At 42.8% G+C, this 17835-nt stretch overlaps 1 long non-coding RNA gene across 3 annotated transcripts in view; it reads left to right on the forward strand.

The window, feature by feature from the left end:
- The window catches only part of LOC131383224 (uncharacterized), a 146562-nt gene extending 129267 nt beyond the window's left edge, over nucleotides 1-17295 (forward strand). For 2 of the 3 annotated variants that reach the window (XR_009213085.1, XR_009213083.1), the window contains one exon: nucleotides 17151-17295. This is a non-coding gene — a long non-coding RNA (uncharacterized LOC131383224). The remainder of the gene's footprint in view (nucleotides 1-17150) is intronic. The other variant, XR_009213084.1, reaches the window with a different exon arrangement.
- The last annotated feature ends 540 nt before the right edge of the window (nucleotides 17296-17835 follow it).

Below are 17835 nucleotides of genomic sequence, written 5' to 3' on the forward strand. Positions count from 1 at the left end.
AACCCATATTAAAATTTGCCTAAGTCCTAACGCTGTCCTTTATACAGTTTTCTCCAATCCAGGAGCACACATTCCTTTACTTGTCATTTCTCTTTAGCCTCCTTTCATCAGGAACAGTTCTTCAGCTTTTCTCTGCCTTTCCTGACCTTGACATTTTTGAAAAGTGCAGACCAGTTATTTTATAGAGTTTATTCAATTTGGGTTTGTCTAATGATTTTTCCTGCTTAGATTCAGGTTACACACTTTTGCCACATGTTTAATTTTAAAACCAGTGTCTTTCCTGAGGAAGATCTGAAGAAAAATAGTAGCTGCATGAAGTGGTTCTGCCTTCTATTATTAATCTACTTACACTACTCTTCGCTTACAGAAGAACTTTCACTTCTTCGTTCTTGTTGCCCACACGGTTTTAAAGGCCTTTTTTGATGCTGTTAGCAGTTTTCATCCTAGTCAATCCAAGCAAGGCCTCAACTTTTGTGACTTAATGCTGGTGGTAGCAGAGGACTTTGGAGAAAGATGTCCCTGTCTGGGTTTGAATCCTGATTCTATTATTTACCTACTGCCGCTTCTTAGACAGATTTTACTAATATCCTTGAACTTCAGTTTCCATACATACAAAAATGGTGAAATGACGCTTCATCTTGCAAGACTATTGAGAAGATTAAATAACACAGAGTGAAAAACACATGGCACATAGTATGTTTGAGAGAATGCTTCTCACTTTCCTTTCCTTCCTTCTACCAGCCCCAAGCCATGCCTTTGTATCTCTACCCCTGGCATTGTGGCTGCAGTGGTGCCCACCTACATGCCCCCTTCAGCATGGAGATGCATTCCACCAGCAGCGGAGTGCTAGCTGCTGAGGGCTTCTAGCTCAGTCCCCTCCAGGAATTGCCCTGGGCTGAAGGGAGCTCCCTTGCCTGAGGTTTCTTCCCCTCCTAGAGGCTGTCTGCAACACGTCACAGAGGTCCTGAATTTGGGATAACTCCAAAGGGTAATCTTAGATGCAGAGCCCCCAGGAGGTCAGCTGAGGCCTGGATTGCAACTGCATGGCAGCCCAGCTTCTCTCTGGCCAGTCGTGCTTCCAACCCCCTTACAGGTGTTGATCCACATGCACTCCTTAGTAGGCCACCTACACACACATTTCAGACTCAGAGACTGTTTCCTGGGGAACTGATCTGTGACACCTGGTGACAGTCTCTGGCCTTAGATTTAATCTATGTTATTCATTTTGGGAAAAATAAAGCCATATTAAAAATCATGTCCATTATATAAAATTCAACTAATACAGAAAAGCTACAGGAAGAAAATAAAACTCACCCAAAGTCCCAATATTTTTAAAGTATCTTCAAATCCATCAAGGTGCATGTGCATTGAGTGTAGGGGCGTATTTTATACAGATGAGGTTATGTACTACATGCTATGCTGGAACTGTGGCAGAGAGTGTGGTCCTTCAATACCCATCCTCCCCTACTTCCATAGTAACAGAATTTATACACCTGACTGCTTAGAATAAAGATGACGTTCCCTAGTCCTCCTTAGAGCTAGATATGGCCATGACTAGATCAGGCCAATGGCATGTAGGAGGTAGTCGTGTGGGCAACTTCTGGGTCATCCTCAAGGACAAAGGGACATCCTCTTTCCTTACCCTTTTCACTGATGACAGTACTAAAAAGGCTTTTAGCAAAAAATAGCAAACCCTGTTATTTCTTGATTTATCCATTTTAAAAGTTCTATATTGACTTCATGGTTTGGCATCTGAGGTTTAGATGTCTCATATCCTCTGTGTGTGTAGGCACCAAGAGTTGCATTATGGTTGGATAGTTTGAGAGCCTATGAGACACCCAGGTGGAGATTTCGGGGATGCCATTGGATAAGTGGGTCTGGCCCCACGTAGCAAAAGGTTTGCTTTCCTTCTCATGCCTCTAAGCTCAGAAAGTCCAATTCCCCACTCCTGTTTAAAAAATTTTTATAAACAAGTCTCTTTTCTTTGGTTTTAATTTTTTAAAGTGTTTCTGTTTTTATGAAGATATTATACTCAATGATAAAGAAGTATGAAGCATTGTAAGAAAGAAAATAAAGATCACCAAGAGATAACCATTGCTAACATTTTGGTTCTCTTTCTCCAGGAAGACTTTGTTATATTGATTGTAAATATTGTATTTTTCCTTGTGTAAGATTTGTGTTTTAGGCCGGGTGCAGTGGCTCACGCCTGTAGACTAGCACTTTGGGAGGCCAAAGCAGGCAGATCACCTGAGGTCAGGAGTTTGAGACCAGCCTGGCCAACATGGTGAAACCCTGTCTCTACTAAAAATACAAAAATTAGCCGGTCGTGGTGGCATGCGCCTGTAGTCCCAGCTACTTGGCAGGCTGAGGCAAGAGAATCACTTGAGGCCGGGAGGCGGAGGTTGCAGTGAGCCAAGATTGTGCCACTGCACTCCAGCCTGCACAACAGAGTGAGACGCCATCTCAAAAAAAAAAAAAAAAGATTTGTGTTTTAATTTTGTTTATTGTGCTTTTAAACATAGAATTTAAACTTTGTTATTTAATCGGATTTATTCATCTTTTCTTTTTAGGGCTCCTGGGTTTCATACTTAGATACTTAGAAGCCCCCGCCCTGAACAGATGCAACTAAACATTACAAAATTGTTCTGTTGTGTTTTCTAGTACTCTTTTGCATGTATTTTTTACATTTAAAATTTTAATCCATCTTGAATCAATTGTAATGAAAGAAGAGTATTCCTCTTCTTCCTAAATAGTACAGTAAATCCATCATTTATTAAATAATTCATCATTTTCCCTACTAACTTAAAATGCCACCTTTATCATAAATTAAACTCTCATATGTAATTGGATCATTTTCTGGACCCCCTGTTCACTCTTCACTTCAAATTTCTTCCTGCACTTCTATCAGTAATATGCCCTTCTAAAGGTTGCATCTTTATTTATGTTATTATTATTATTATTATTATATATTTTTAGTCAGGGTCTCACTCTGTCACCCAGGCTAGAGTGCAGTGACGTGATCAAGGCTCACTGCAGCCTTGACCTCCTGGGCTCAGGTGATCCTCCCACCTCAGCCTCCTGAATAGCTGAGACTGCAGGTGTGTGCCACCACACCGAGCTAATTGGTAGAGATGGGGATATTGGTAGAGATGGGGTTTCACCATGTTGCCCAGGCCGGTCTTGAATTCCTGGGCTCAAATGATCCTCCTACCTGGCCTCTCCAAAGTGCTGAGATTACAGGTCTGAGCCACTGAGCCTAGCCTAGTCCTTTACATCTGTACTCTTTTGTTAGTCAAGAAACGTTATCTTATTTTTATTTTCACTTTTTATTATTGGTACAGTTGTAAATCTTTTTATATGGTTTTGTCCATTTGTATTTGTATTCTTTCATGATATTTCTCATTCTACTTTGCCCATTTTTCTCTTACAGGGTTGCTTTATTTATTATTGGTTTATTTGAGGTTTGAGATATAAATGATATTTTAAACATTAGGTTTTTTTTCTGTAGTGTATTATAAATACTTTCCTCCTTTTGTCTTCCAACTCTGTGGAGTTTTAAAAATATTTGTCGTTGGTGTTTTCTGGGTTTCACAACATGGTTAGAAATGTTTTTCCCATCCAAGTTGCTATGGATGGAGTTGGTCCTCACCAAAACTCATGTTGAAATTTGATCCCCAGTGTGGCAGTGTTGGGAGGTGCTGCACTCCTGGTAATGAGGGAGTTTTCCTGGGAATTGATTAGTTCCCACAAGAGAGCACATTGTTATAAAGCAGATGCCCATGGGTTTTGCCTCTTTGCGTATTCTGACCCAGCACGCGGCCCTCCCCAAAACCTAACTGATGCAGTGCCGTGCTTCTTGAACTTCCCAGCCTGCAGAACCAACAGCTAAATAGACCTCTTTTAAAAATGAATTACCCAGTCTCAGGCATTCTGTTATAGCAACACAAAATGGACACAAGTTTATTACAAATGTACCAGTTTTTCTTCCAGTGTGTGTATGGCTTCATATATTTTAAATCTTTAAATTTTGACCCATTTGGAATTTATTTTGTTCAACAGAGTAATATGGAGATCCAGGTTTCTTTTGTCTTTTTCCAGGTATCGAGCTAATTGTTCCAATCCCATTTATTACATGATCCATCTGATTTGAAATTCTTTCTCCTATAACAAATTTCCCTATTTATTTCTGTCCATTTATGCACTCTTTTTTTTTTTTTTTTTTTACTTGTTGTGCTATCTGTTTTTCCTGGCTCAGTAACATTATACTTTCATCCCTATAGCTTTATAATATTCTTTAATATGTGCCAGGATAAGTTTCTTGTCTTTCTCAAAATTTTCTTGGTTATCCTTATGCATCTGTTTCTCAACTCCAATTTTAAAATAATTTTGTCTAATTTCTAAGAAAAATCATTTTGTAATTTCATTTGGAATTGCAAAAAAACCAATATATTTGTTTGGAAAAATGAAATAATTTTGCAATTTGCAGTATTCTATCCAAGATCCAAATAATGCCTTTCCTTTTGTTGGAGTCATCTGTTATGTTCCTTGGTAGTATTGTTTTTTTTTCCTCTTCATGAACATTGCTTGTTTAGTTTATTTTTCAGATATTACATATTATTAGTACAATTTCTTTCTCACTGTATTTTTTAACTGGTTAATAGTTGTCTAGTATAAGTGCTCGGTAAGTGGAGAGTGGATTCCCCCATCGCCCACCCCTCCTGCAGGGCTTCCCAAAGTCACATATTCCTATAATTGGGCATGCCGTACATTATATGTATATGCCTTATAATGTGTGCATTTCTTGTATGTGAATTCTGCTTCCTGGGTTGAAGATACAATGGGAAAATATCATTGACTCTTGTACATGTTATAAATAAAGTTTTGGTGCCGCAAAAGAAATAGCACTCGAATCAGTAAGCCATCTCCCTGCTCTCTGGTTTAAGATAGTTCTAATTTGGTGAGGCTTGCTTACTGTCAATTTTCCTCCAAAGGTTAACATTCTGCTTTCCTCGACTAGTATTGCCGTAGGCGCGATGGACTGGATGCAGTGAGGCCATCCTCAAGTGACTGGGTCTAAGACCTTTGATAGGAAGGCCACGGGCTGCTGGCGGTCACCGTGTTCTTGAGTCAGCACTCCTAAAGCTACCCCACTGTCCACATTAACAAAAAGGTGGGGCCGGGAACGGTGGCTCACGCCTGTAATCCCAGCACTTTGGGAGGCCGAGGCGGGCGGGTCACGAGGTCAGGAGATCGAGACCATCCTGGCTCACACGGTGAAACCCTGTCTCTACTAAAAATACAAAAAATTAGCCGGGCATGGTGGCAGGCGCCTGTAGTCCCAGCTACTCAGGAGGCTGGAGAATGGCGTGAACCCGGGAGGCGGAGGTTGCAGTGAGCCAAGATCGCACTGCTGCACTCCAGCCTGGGCGACAGAGCGAGACTCCATCTCAAAAAAAAAAAAAAAAAAGGTGGAATGGCTTTTCTAGGGAGGGTAAGGCTAAAACAGGGGCAGTTATGAGCCTTTCTGTCAGCTCCTTGACTTGATCAACTTCCTCAGAAGTCCACAGGAGATTGTTAGGCTTCTCCTGGGAAAGTTTTTGATATAACAGTTTACTGTGCAATGCATGTGAGTCAATCCGTAAGCGACAGTATCTGACTAACCCTAAAAATTTCCTGAGTTCTTGTTTAGTTTGAGGCAAGGGTAGGGACATGATTCCATCAATTCATTCAGGCCCTATTCTTCACTTGCCCGCACTTATTAAGTGGCCTAAATATTTAACTTCAGGCTCTACATACTGAAGCTTCCTTTTTGAGACTCTTAGCTCCTCAAACTGCAGACGGTTAAGAATATGTGTAGAGAAGTTAGTTACCTTCTCTATATCTTCACCAGATATAACAAGGTCATCCATGTACTGGAAAAGGCATATTTGTTCTGGAATGACAACTTTTTCTAATGCTTGTTCTAAAATTTCGCCAAAAAGATTAGGGGAGTCTGTGAACCCTTGGGGCAAGACTGTCCATTGATATTGTTGTTTCTGCCCTCAGTGGAGATCCTCCCACTCAAAAGCAAATATATCTTGGCTAGCTTCTGCCAGAGGGCATGCCCAAAAACATCCTTCAAATCTATTACAGTAAGCCATTGATGATTATATGGAATCTTGCTGAGAATGGTGTAAGGACTGGGGACAACGGGATGGGTAGTCTGGACTATTTGGTTGATAGCTCTAAGGTCCTGTACTAGCCAGTATGACCCGTCTGCTTTCTTGACTAGCAGTATTGGGGGTGCTATAAGGGAACATACAGGACTCAAGAAGCCAATCTTTAATAAGGCCTTCGATTATAGGTTTCAACCTATAATTTCCTACCTTCTAGGGGAATAAGCTATTGCTTCCTTCTCACTACTTCTCCAGGGGTTTTTAGCTTGATGTAGATTGGAGGGACTCGGAGTTTCCCTCAGTTCCCTTCTTTGGACCAGACACTAGGATTAGTATATTTTTCATCTGCAGTGGTGAGTAGGTTTAGTGAGGTGAGGAATCCTCTTGGACTGACTTGTAGACCTATGCCCAACTTTAACATTAAATCCCCCCCAATAAATTAGTTTCTGCTTCAGGGATTAACAAGAACTGAATATGAGCTGAGCGACCCTGCTATCTAACTTTGGTGCTGTCTAAAATTTTTACTCTAAATCCTTCCCCTTTTACCCCAGAGACTAAAAGCTCCTCTGAAGAAGAGACAACATTAGACAGGGGGAAACAAACAGGGGAGCGAGCAGCCCCTGAATCGAGTAAACAGGTAATAAGCTCATGTTTAGGTCCCACCTCTAAATTTATCAGGGGCTCCTGGTGGGACTCAAGATAAAAGAGATAGAGCCCCTGACACCCCTATTCTTCCTCGAAAGGCATGAGTGGAAGGGCTTCTTTCTCCTTTCTTAGTTTGGGACATTCCCTCTTGAAGTGGTCTGTTCTTCCACATCTATAGCACCTATCTTGCCCTTCCTCCCTCTTAGTTCAGGGATTCTTTAACCCTGCTCCCCCATACTCTTTAGGGGGGCCTGGTAGACGAGGGCCTTGCCCCTCCAGATGGAGGCTGGGGTCCTTTAAAGGAGGGTTCGGACCCTTTACAGTTTCTGGTTCCCTGGAAACTCTATCTAGAAGTACCTGGGTTTGGAGCCCTCTGTTGGAAGGTGGGTAACATAAGTTTTGTCTTTTGTTTCTGTTTTTCTTTGTCCCTTCTCACGTATACTTTCTGAGCTTCCCTGAGAAGCTCACTTAGGGCATGGTCTTCCCAACTGTCTATCTTTTGTAACTTTTTTGAAATGTCTGGCCAACTTTTAGTGACAAATTGGAGTTTCGACCTTCCTTGCCCAAGGGTATCATTCAAATTGAGGCCTGCATGTTGCCTCATTTGCTCCCTCAGTCTATCTAGAAATCTCATAGGCCCTTCATCCTTTTCCTGTTGTATATCAAATGCTTTAGAAAGGTTTCAGGTTCGGGGTACTGATTCCTGAATTCCTTTTATTAGCATCTCCCTTAAGTACTGCATATTTTCCTGGTGGTCTGGTTGTTATTGTCCCACTGGCGGTCTTGGGTGGGGAATTTCTGGTCTGTGGTAGGAACATTTTCACAGGGAGGGTGCTCACGTTCCCAAACTACCATAGCGGCCCTACAAATCATACTCCTTTCTTTCCTTGAAAAGAGGACACCCAAGATAGACATTAACTTGACCCAAGTGTATAACTGAGGTCCTAAGAATTGGTCAATTTGATCTGCCCATAAGGGTCATCTAGTAGCAGTTTAAGCTCCTTTTTAAAGTTCCAGACTTCTAAACTGGTTAAAAGAGATTTAAGAAGCCAATGGCCTCCCCTCCTTGTGGCACTTGTTTCAAAGGGAAGGGTGTCGAGGCTGGCCCCTTAGGTATGGAGGGAAATGGGAAATTCTGAATATCTTTTTTACATTGTTCTATCTCACGCTGGAGTCCTTTTAGAGAGGGGTATTTAGATTGGGAGGGAACAGGCTGGTGGGATGGTAATTCCCAAGAGTCAAGGTTATAAGGAGGAGGGATAATGTGAGTAGAGGAAGGATTTGGAACGGGATCTGAGGTGGCAGTGGCTGCCTGAGGGGAAGGATTGGGGACACTGAGCGAAGGAAGATAGTCTAGGGGATCTCATGCACTGGAGTCTTTAGGCATGAGGGCTGGCTCCTCTGACTTTTCATTTGAGGTGCCAGATTGGGTTTTTCCCTATTTGTTTTTAAGGGAAAAAGGGGGACAGGTCCTTGTCTCCTTTCAATATCCTTCCAGTATTTTAACATGAGACCTAGGGGGCTATCCGGGGGGATATCCTTGTTACCATCTTTATCCCTCCCATCTTGATGGTTTTGGGGTAAGATTCAATTTTCCTTACTGGAAATTTCTCACCTTTTGGGATGAGGCTCAACTTCCCCTACTGGAAATTTCTCGCCTTTTCTACTCCTGGAGGTTTGTGTGAGGTTCAATCCCCTGAAATTTGCAGAAGGCTCAACCCCTCAAACCAGGGGTGTCTTGCCTTGCCTGCCCTGGAAGCCTCAACCCCTTAAACCAGGGATGTCTTGCCTTGCCTGCCCTGGAAGGCTCAACCCCTCAAACCAGGGGGTGTCTTGCCTTGCTGCCCTGGAAGGTTGACCTGTTTCCTGTTTCCTCCCTTCCCCTTCTGAAGGTCCCTTGCACACTTCTCACTCATGTTGTCCTCTCTAGCTGCTCTCCCAATGGAGAACTAGGCCCCCTTAGCACTGGCATGCTGGTATAAATCCCACGGCAGGATCCATCCTAAGCCATATGAGGTAGCTACGGAATTGCAGAGAGGGCCCACTCACTCTGTCCAGCAGTAGGACTTGTCACCATCCACACGAACAACACTGCAAGTAGGGTTGTTTGTGATCATTCACGCACACACACATTTAGCCCTCGGATTTGACCACCAAGGAAGTACTTTACCAGCTCCTGCAGCTTCTCCTTCCTTGGTCTGTGCACAGAGCCATCACCATAGTGTGTGAGGATCCTTTACCCTAGGTTGCTGGCCAGTTTCTTTCCGTATTGCTGAGAGCTTGGGTTATTCCTCGCACTGGGTGGGTCCTGATTTCTCACCCCTGAGGCTGCCACAAGGGGGCGGGGCGCACTTCCTCACAAGAGAGAACCCCTTGGAGGGAATGTAATCATGGGCAAGCCCCCAGACTGTTATAAATAAAGTTTTGGTGCAGCAAAAGAAATAGGACTTGAATATAAAATGTTCTTTTTTTTCTTCTCAGCAAGGCAATTTGCTTCTATAGAAGGTGTGCCCTCACAGATGGAGCAATGGTGAGCACACACCTGGACAAGGGAGGAGAAGGCGGTCTTATTCCTGACACATGTGGCCCCTGCTGCTGTGTCAGTCCCCTATTGCCTAGGGTTAGACTGCACAGGCTAAACTAATTCCAATTGGCTAATTTAAAGAGAGTGACGGGGTGAGTGGTTTGGCGGGAAAAATGGTTATGGCAGAGCAGGAAATCAGAATCAGAATGAGTCAGGGTGGAGCGGGTGATCGGAATGAGTCAGGGTGGATCAGGTGATCGGAATGAGTCAGGGTGGATCGGGTGATCGGAATGAGTCAGGGTGGATCGGGTGATCGGAATGTGTCAGGGTGGAGCGGGTGATCGGAATGAGTCAGAGTGGAGCAGGGGATCAAAAAAGGTTGCTTCATGAGGAAGTTAAGTTTAAAAGTAGAAGGCAAAGAATTGAACATATTGACACATTAATTCTTTGAAGAGAAATTTGAACTCATATGTAACATACACAACTGACAGACTCATCTGCTCCATTGCGGGAGATCCCTTGGCTGGCTGGGTGTATCTCACTAAGCGGCAGCACAGCAGACACAGGTCATGGTCGTCCACTATGGAGAAAAGTTAAGAGAGGCCCTTTTGACCGCCACTGAGTTTCCTGTACTTTCAGACTTTAAGAACTCAGCCCATGTAGATCTAAGGTCATGTATAACGACATTCCAATGCCTGTGGAGGGCCAAGAGGGCTGGAGGCATTTTTCTTTTGTTTTTGTTTGTTTTGAAATAACTCTAAATTAAGCAAGATGCAATTGAGAAAACCAGGGATCCTTTTGATGTCATTTCATCATGGATCCTGTATTTCTGGTGCTGTGTGATTTGCATGATTGGCTCAACAGTCTCCCTCTAGGAGCTGACTGCAGTACTGTGGTTTCTGAGGACAGGTATGCTGTTGTATTTTGCAGTTATGTCACTTTGCTTCATTACAAGTGTCCATATGTGGCCACGGCACTGATAGGGCCATGAAATTCCAGAGACAGCTGATTACCAATAAGAGTTAAAGGGAGTGGTGTTGTGGCAGCCAGGGCCAGAAAGCAGTATTCTCTAGACTGCTTCAAAACGTTCTCTTATTAGCGCAGGCCCAGTCACCAACTTCTATTCAAAGACCCAGTTTTGCAGGGTGAATAGTGAGATAACTGTGGATTCTTTTATAGACCTGTGAAACTTTGTTGTTTTCATTGCAATTACTTCTGACTTGTTTAGTGGCTTTCCAGCCCCCTCCTGCCCCTGGCCTTGATTCTTTCAGTCCCCTCCAGTGTGCTGTAACATAAAAAGGTTACCAACCACTGGGATAGTCAATTTAGGACCAGGAAGGTAGGATTCAAATATAACTGTGTAACTGACAGAATGATTCATTACCTTGTAGGTCATTGGAAAAGACCAAAGTTTCTCAAACTGAGTTCCATGGGCTGATATGAATCATACAAATGTCCTAAGCACAAAAAGTTCTCAGGGTTCTGGGGCCAAATTGGCCTAGGAAATGCTGCATACTAATTCCCCCTCTCAGAGCTGTACAATGTACATTAGCATATTAAAAGTTCTGAGAAGTACAGCAGTAAAGAATCCAATTTTAATTCTGCTGAATGATTAAGCGAGTTTATTGGTACAAGGAACAAGTTTCTTTTAGGCCAACAGGTTTCCCTTAACACCAGTTTTGGAAGGGTTAGAAGAGATTTAATGGAATTTTACCTCTTAGGTCATGGGGTCCCAGCATCCCATTTAAATGTGTGTCAATGTTGAATTATTAGAGCTAGATTTTAAATGAAATGCAATCAAAACCAAATTCTGCATAAATGTAATTTTGCTTGTTTGTTCATAATGTCATTGGTGTATTTCAATGCATTAGATACTCTAAGTGGTGGACCTTTCAACTCCCATGGGCTCCTTGTCACTCTCAGCAAATGACCTTCTAATGCATTCACTGATTAATCTATTCGAGTAATAGGTATTAAGGGACTCCTGAGTAAACAGCTCTGTGCTAAGTGGGAACAAGCTGGAGACATTTTCAATTCTAGGAGTGGTAAGGGAAAAGAGAACCTGGAGGGTACAAGAAGCCCTGTCATTCCTGTGGCTCCCCGCCACACTGTCGGCAGGACTCTGTGATCAGCGTTGAGTGGCTGTGGGAGGAGAGTTTTCAGTCTGAGCCTGGGAGGGGCAGTGGCTCAAGCCAGAAAGTAGGTCGTCTTTTCATCTGGGGCCCTTGAGGGTTTTGCCAGGGACGCCGACACTCACCCACTAAATTCTGACAAGTAGCAGTTCACAGTGGCAACAGAACAGCTGTGTAACAGACCGCCTCAGCACTCAATTGCTTTAAACAGTTCTCATTGGATGTTGCAGCTTGGCTGAATTAATCTGATCTAGGCTCGGTGGGGTGGCTCTTCTTTTCACCGCAGGTCTGTGGGTCAGCTGGGGTGTCTCCACTCCATGTGTCTCTTATCCTCCTTGGACCTAGCCAGGAATGCTCTCATGGGAATGGCAGAGGCAAAGATGGTAAGCTCAGCCGTGCAAGTACTTTCAAGCCTCTGCTTGCATCTCCTCTGCTGACATCTCATTGGCCAAAGCACAGCAAGAATGGGGAAATACACCTCGTCCCTATGGGTGAAAGTTACACGGCAAAGCCTGTGGATTTCTACTCCCACAGCCTGGGAGCCAGTAATCCAGTCTGCCAAATTGTGTGATATGCTCCTTCCAGGAACCTTGGAACCGCGATGCCGCCATCCCTTCAGGGTTGTAAATTGCACCCAGAGTGTCTGAGAAGTCAGCATTGGCTCTTGGATATGAGGAAGTTCTTTCTGGATCCAGTAAGAACTGAGGGCTGGCTGCTGACTTGGAATAAAAAATAGCAGCCCAGATGTGATTGTTCATTTGTGTGTCAACTCGACTGGGCTAAGGAATGCCCAGACAGTTGGTAAAACATGACTCCTGGGTGTGCATGTAAGAGTGTTTCCGGAAGAGGTTAGCATTTGAAATGGTAGACTGAGTAAAGAATGTCTACCTTCCCCAAATTGGACATCAGTTAATCCATCAAAGTTGTGATAGGACAAAAAGGCAGAGGAAGGGGGGATTCCCTCTCTTCTTGAGCTGGGACATCCATCTCCTCCTGCCTTGGACATCAGAGCACCTGGTTCTCAGGCCTGTGGACTTGACCGGGAGTTCTACCATCTGCCCTCCTGGTTCTCAAGACTTTGGGGCTGGTACTGAATTTTACCACCAGCTTTCCTGATTCTCCAGCTGCAGACAGCAGGTGATGGGAGGGCTTCTCAGCCTCCATAATCATATGAGACAATTCCCCTAATAATTCTCCTAGAGAGCTGCATCTTCCTATTTTTCTCTGTCATAGTCTCTCCCTCTCTTTATCGGTCTATAAATCTATATCTCCTGTTGGTTCTGTTTCCCTGGAGAACCTTTTTGTTTTTAGACAGTCTCACTCTGTCACCCAGCCTGGAGTGCAGTGGCATGATCTTGACGGACTGCAACCCCCGCTTCCTGAAGAACCTTGACCAGGGATGGAAGCATGGTCAGGTGAGCAGGCTGATTTCCCAGCCTGTGCATTCCAGCCACATCCTCCTTCTTTGTAAACTCAGGCTGTTACAAGCTGATGAGTTCTTCTTGCGTGTTGCCCACTGTCCCCCAAAAAACGAGAACAGCAGGTGTTGCAGCAAGGAAAGAGTTTACTAATTGCAGGGCCAGCCAAGCATGGAGAACAGGAGAAACTTCTTAAGCCTGTCCCCTGGAGAATTCGGAGGCTAGGGTTTTTTAAGGGTACTTTGGCAGATGGGGCTTGGGAACTGGAGTAATTGTATGAGTGGGGACAAAATAACAGGTGTGTCTAAAACTGTCTTTTAGTAGCTGAGTCGGTTCCTGGGAGTTGGGGAGTGGGTCTTAGGACCAGGTAGCATCTGTTGGTCTGTTGAAATGCTAAATCTAAAAAATATCTCAAAGACTAGTTATTTAGGTTTCACAATAGTGTAGGAGTACTTGGGAAACTTTTAAATCATGTAACCCCTGGTTACATGACTCTGGGGCAATAAGCAACTTGTAGAAAACACACTAAGCAATGGCAGGTCATTGTTTATGCCTATTCTTTAGCAAAGCTCAAGCCCCTGCCATAATTCTAATCTTATCTTATTAATGCAGCTTTGGTCTCTGAACAAGGAGGGGGTCAGTTTTCCTTGCCTCAAATTTTAACTAAATTCCTCTTATGGTTATTTTGGCCTCTGTGCTAGAATAAGCAAAAAACAATTTAACCTGTGAGGTTAGAATCAAGATGGAGTCCATCATGTTAGATTTCTTTCATTACTTACAATTCTGCAAAGGCACTTTCAAGGCTGTCTACAGTATAGCTGAAGGTCAGGGCTGCAGCTAGCACGTGCAGTGCTTTTATGCAAATTAGAAGACGGCATTTCCACCCAGTCCCTGTTATCATGAGGATGAACTCCAACCAGCCAGGAAATGACAGGGGAAACCTCAGAAAAGGATTGGATGCTAAATACATTTGACAACAGACCTAAGGCAAAAACAAAGAAAGGGAACAGATGAATGGCATAGAGTGGGGCAGACTCTTTGTGAAATGGCCTTGTTCCCACATGACTCTGGACTTGGCCCTTGTCTGGTCACTGGAACAACAGTAGACGAATGCAGGTGGAGACTTGAGCAGCACTTGTGTGTTGGGGCTCGCCCCTCCATGCTGCTGCGAGCCCCCCTGTGCCCATGTGAACAAGCCCAGGCTGGCCTGCTGCTTGATTACAGACATATGGCTGTGGCCTCAGCTGACATCAAGTCAGGCCCCTCAAGACCAGCCACACTGCCACCTCCTGAACTAATGATGTGAAGAGCCACTCAGCCAACCCACAGAACTGTGGGAAATAATGACTTCGTTGTTCTAAGCCACTAAATTTAGGGGTGTTTTGTTAAACAGAGAAAGCTAAATTATATAGGATGCCCGTGTTATATGTGCCATGGCAATGTCTAAATCAGGTAGAGAGCAGAACAGCTTGTGCACTACCTTGTCCGTAAAGCTGACAAATCATATTGTCCAAATTTAAGAACACTGAAGAATGAAAGGATCACCATTAAGCAAAAACAGTGTTATTGCCTAAATAACAATGGAGTTTGAGACCAGCCTGGCCAACATGGCAAAACCCTGTCTCTACTAAAAATACAAAAATTAGCCAGGCATGGTGGTGTGCGCCTGTAGTCCCAGCTACTCGGGAGGCTGAGGCAGGAGAATCACTTGAACCTGGGAGGTTGAGGTTACAGTGAGCCGAGATCATGCCACTGCACTCCAGCCTGGGTGACAGAGCGAGACTCCATCTCAAGAAAAACAAAAGAAAGAAACGTAAAAAGAAATGAACAAAAACACACCAATAATAGACCTTAATTTACATGTTTCAGTCTAACACAGATAAAGTTGACAAAAATTGTTATATCAATTTCACTATTTTGTAGGCATTATAAATAATGATCATATAGTTCTAAGGGAAAAGTGTATACTCTATGAGAAACAATAGATCATGCACGTGTGTGACTGTGTATCTGATGAATCCGTGCATGCTGTGTGTTTAGAGGTGCGTAAAGATGAAAGCGCCTTAGGGGCATATGATAAGCTGTTTAAGTGAAAAGAATTGTAAGTCTATAAATTTTAGCAAATTGTTTTGATGATTTCAGCCTTTTAAGAAATATGCTAATTAATTATTTAACATAAATGTATATGGGCTGGGCATGGTGGCTCATGACTGTAATCCCAGCACTTTGGGAGGCTCGAGGCAGGAGGATTGCTTGAGTTCAGGAGTTCAGAACCAGCCTGGGCAACATGGTGAAACCCCATCTCTACAAAAGATATAACAAAATTAGCCAGGTGTGTTGGTGCACACTTATAGTCCCAGTTACTTGTGAGACCGAGGTGAGAGGATTGCTTGCACCTGGAGTTCGAGGCTGCAGTGAGCTGAGATCATGCCACTGCACTCCAACCTGGGCAACAGAGTGAGACCCAGTTTCAATAAATAAATAAATAAATAAATAAATAAGTAAAATCTATATGTTCATTTAGAGAACAGCCATGGCAACACTAGCCTGTGCCAGGGCCCATATAGGGACATCTAAATTGAAATGCAGTCATATATGAGTTAATTCATCAAGTGACTACCCTCAGAACATCTGGTTTAAAACAATTTAAAAGATTAGGCTTGACAATAAGAGTATAGTCAGGATGCCGAGTAATGCATTTGCTGTTTTCTGTGCTCTAAATATCACCCTTACCATGGAAAAAATATTTCTTACCATTCTTCCATTGCAATCCTTGGCACTTAGCTAAAAGAACAGAAGTATCTGAAGCAGATGCATTAAGTTTTCAGAGAATTACATTCTACTGGGGAGGGGAAGAAGGAGGATAAAATAGCAAAATTCTGAGGAGTTGTTTGGTTTCAAATAAAGAAACCAAGGCCCTGGTTGTCTAAATAGCGTTGCGCAGCTAGATAAAAGGATGACTGAGATTAGAACAAAGTTTACTGCTTTCCAGGAAGAAAAATGTTCAATTTCTTCTAGCTCTGCCATCTGAATATTCATTAGACTTAGAACCATGCCTAATTTAGGATAAATGTTATCTTTCATATGATACATTTTATATGTGTTAATCTATCTATGAAGTGTTGTCAACATATTTATAATTTGCTGGGCCTTTAAGAGGTATCTTCTGGAAGCCTCATACCTTGGCATTTTATAATCTTTAAGATGGTTAGTTCTTCCATGACATCACATTAATACATTAGCAGATGCTCTTTCATTGGTTCTCTCTCATGGCCACTGGTCCCTTTTCCACTATTGCAGCTGTTTTGCTGACCTTATTTTCTCACTGGGAATGTGCCCAGTCAGCTGTGGAAAACAAAACCCAAGAAACACAAAATTTAACAGTTGCATACATTTATTTAAAAATAACAATGAATGCAGGGCTTCTTATGTTAAAAATCATCTATACACATGTTTCAAAGCCAAAGTGCACCAAATTTCCAAAATAAAGCTTTTGGAAACATTAGCAGGCGTGAGTGGACTTGGTAAGCTGATGGTCCCCAAGACAGATGTGAAGATAAAATGCTGTGGCGAGACGCAGCAGTGTTTTCCATGTTAAACATATTTTTAAAACTAGTAAACATTGTGACTTGATAAGGCCTCAAATCAATAAAGGGACTCATGGTAGAATCTAAGCATGTTCTACAGATGGAAGTCTGTTGTGATGAACTCTTAAAGACTTGGGTTATATACATGTAGTCAAAAATATTTTAAAGTGGCTGGGCATGGTGGCTCACGCCTGAAATCTCAGCATTTTGGAAGGCCGAAGTGAGTGGATCATTTGAGGTCAGGAGTTTGAGACCAGCCAGGCCAACATGGTGAAACCCCACCTCTACTAAAAATACAAAAATTAGCCGGGTGTGGTGGCATGTGCCTGTGATCCCAGCTACTTGGGGGGCTGAGGCAGCAGAATTGCTTGAACCCAGGAGGTGGAGGTTGCAGTGAACCTCCACTACTGCACTCCAGCCTGGACAACAGAGTGAGACTCTGTCTCAAAAAAGAAAAAAAAATATATGTATGTATAGATATGTGTATATATCTGTGTATATATGTATGTATGTGTGTATATATGTGCATATATGTATGTGTGTGTGTGTATATATATATATATATATATAATAAAGCTTCTGGAGTGTGCCCAGTTTTGCATATAATGGATTGTTAACATTAATTGTCTTCATGTTTCTTTCCATTTCATAGATTATTTGTGATAAACCTTGAATCCTATTCTTTGCAGCTACAGCAAGTGCCCAGAATATTCCTGGGATCCTCCTGACAGCCCACCTGGAGCATGCCTTCTTATTTTTATTTTTAACCTCAGCTGGGATTGTGGGGGAGCGGTGCAGGGCGGATATCACTCATTACCATTTCAAATGCAAGAGACTAATATATGTAAAAAAGCTGTCTGTTTTGAGTTGTCATTGCTATTCCTCCATTAGGGCATATTCTCAAGATCTTCTGTCTTTTTAAAATGCAATACAAGCCAACAGCTATTCAGGGGTCTCTAATTTCTCATGTATTTGGTCTGTAATAGAATACATTAGTATATTTAAAAGCCATTGTCATTTTTTATTATATCATCTGTATTTTTGAGATCTTTTGAGATTTTTTGTTGAATTGTGCTTTCCTTCCAATAATGGCAATTTTGTAACTCCTGTGTCTAAGGAAGGGTTCAGAATGAGAAGAATAGGGTAAATGAACAGGATGTCAACTTGAATGTGACAGGCTGTAAGACCATGGCTGATGGGAAAGAGGAGGAAACAGAGGCCTGTGGTGGGGACCAACTCAGCTACAGGGTAGGCTCAGAGGGAGACGGGCAGTAATTGAGTTTTTAATGTTCCATTGCATTAGGTAACTTGGAATCATCCTCTTGTTTGTGTAGATATTCACTTATTCAAAGACTTCCAGTTTGGTTGTGATAG

Source organism: Hylobates moloch, unplaced genomic scaffold, assembly GCF_009828535.3.
Source record: "Hylobates moloch isolate HMO894 unplaced genomic scaffold, HMol_V3 SCAFFOLD_4, whole genome shotgun sequence".
Lineage (NCBI taxonomy): Eukaryota > Metazoa > Chordata > Mammalia > Primates > Hylobatidae > Hylobates > Hylobates moloch.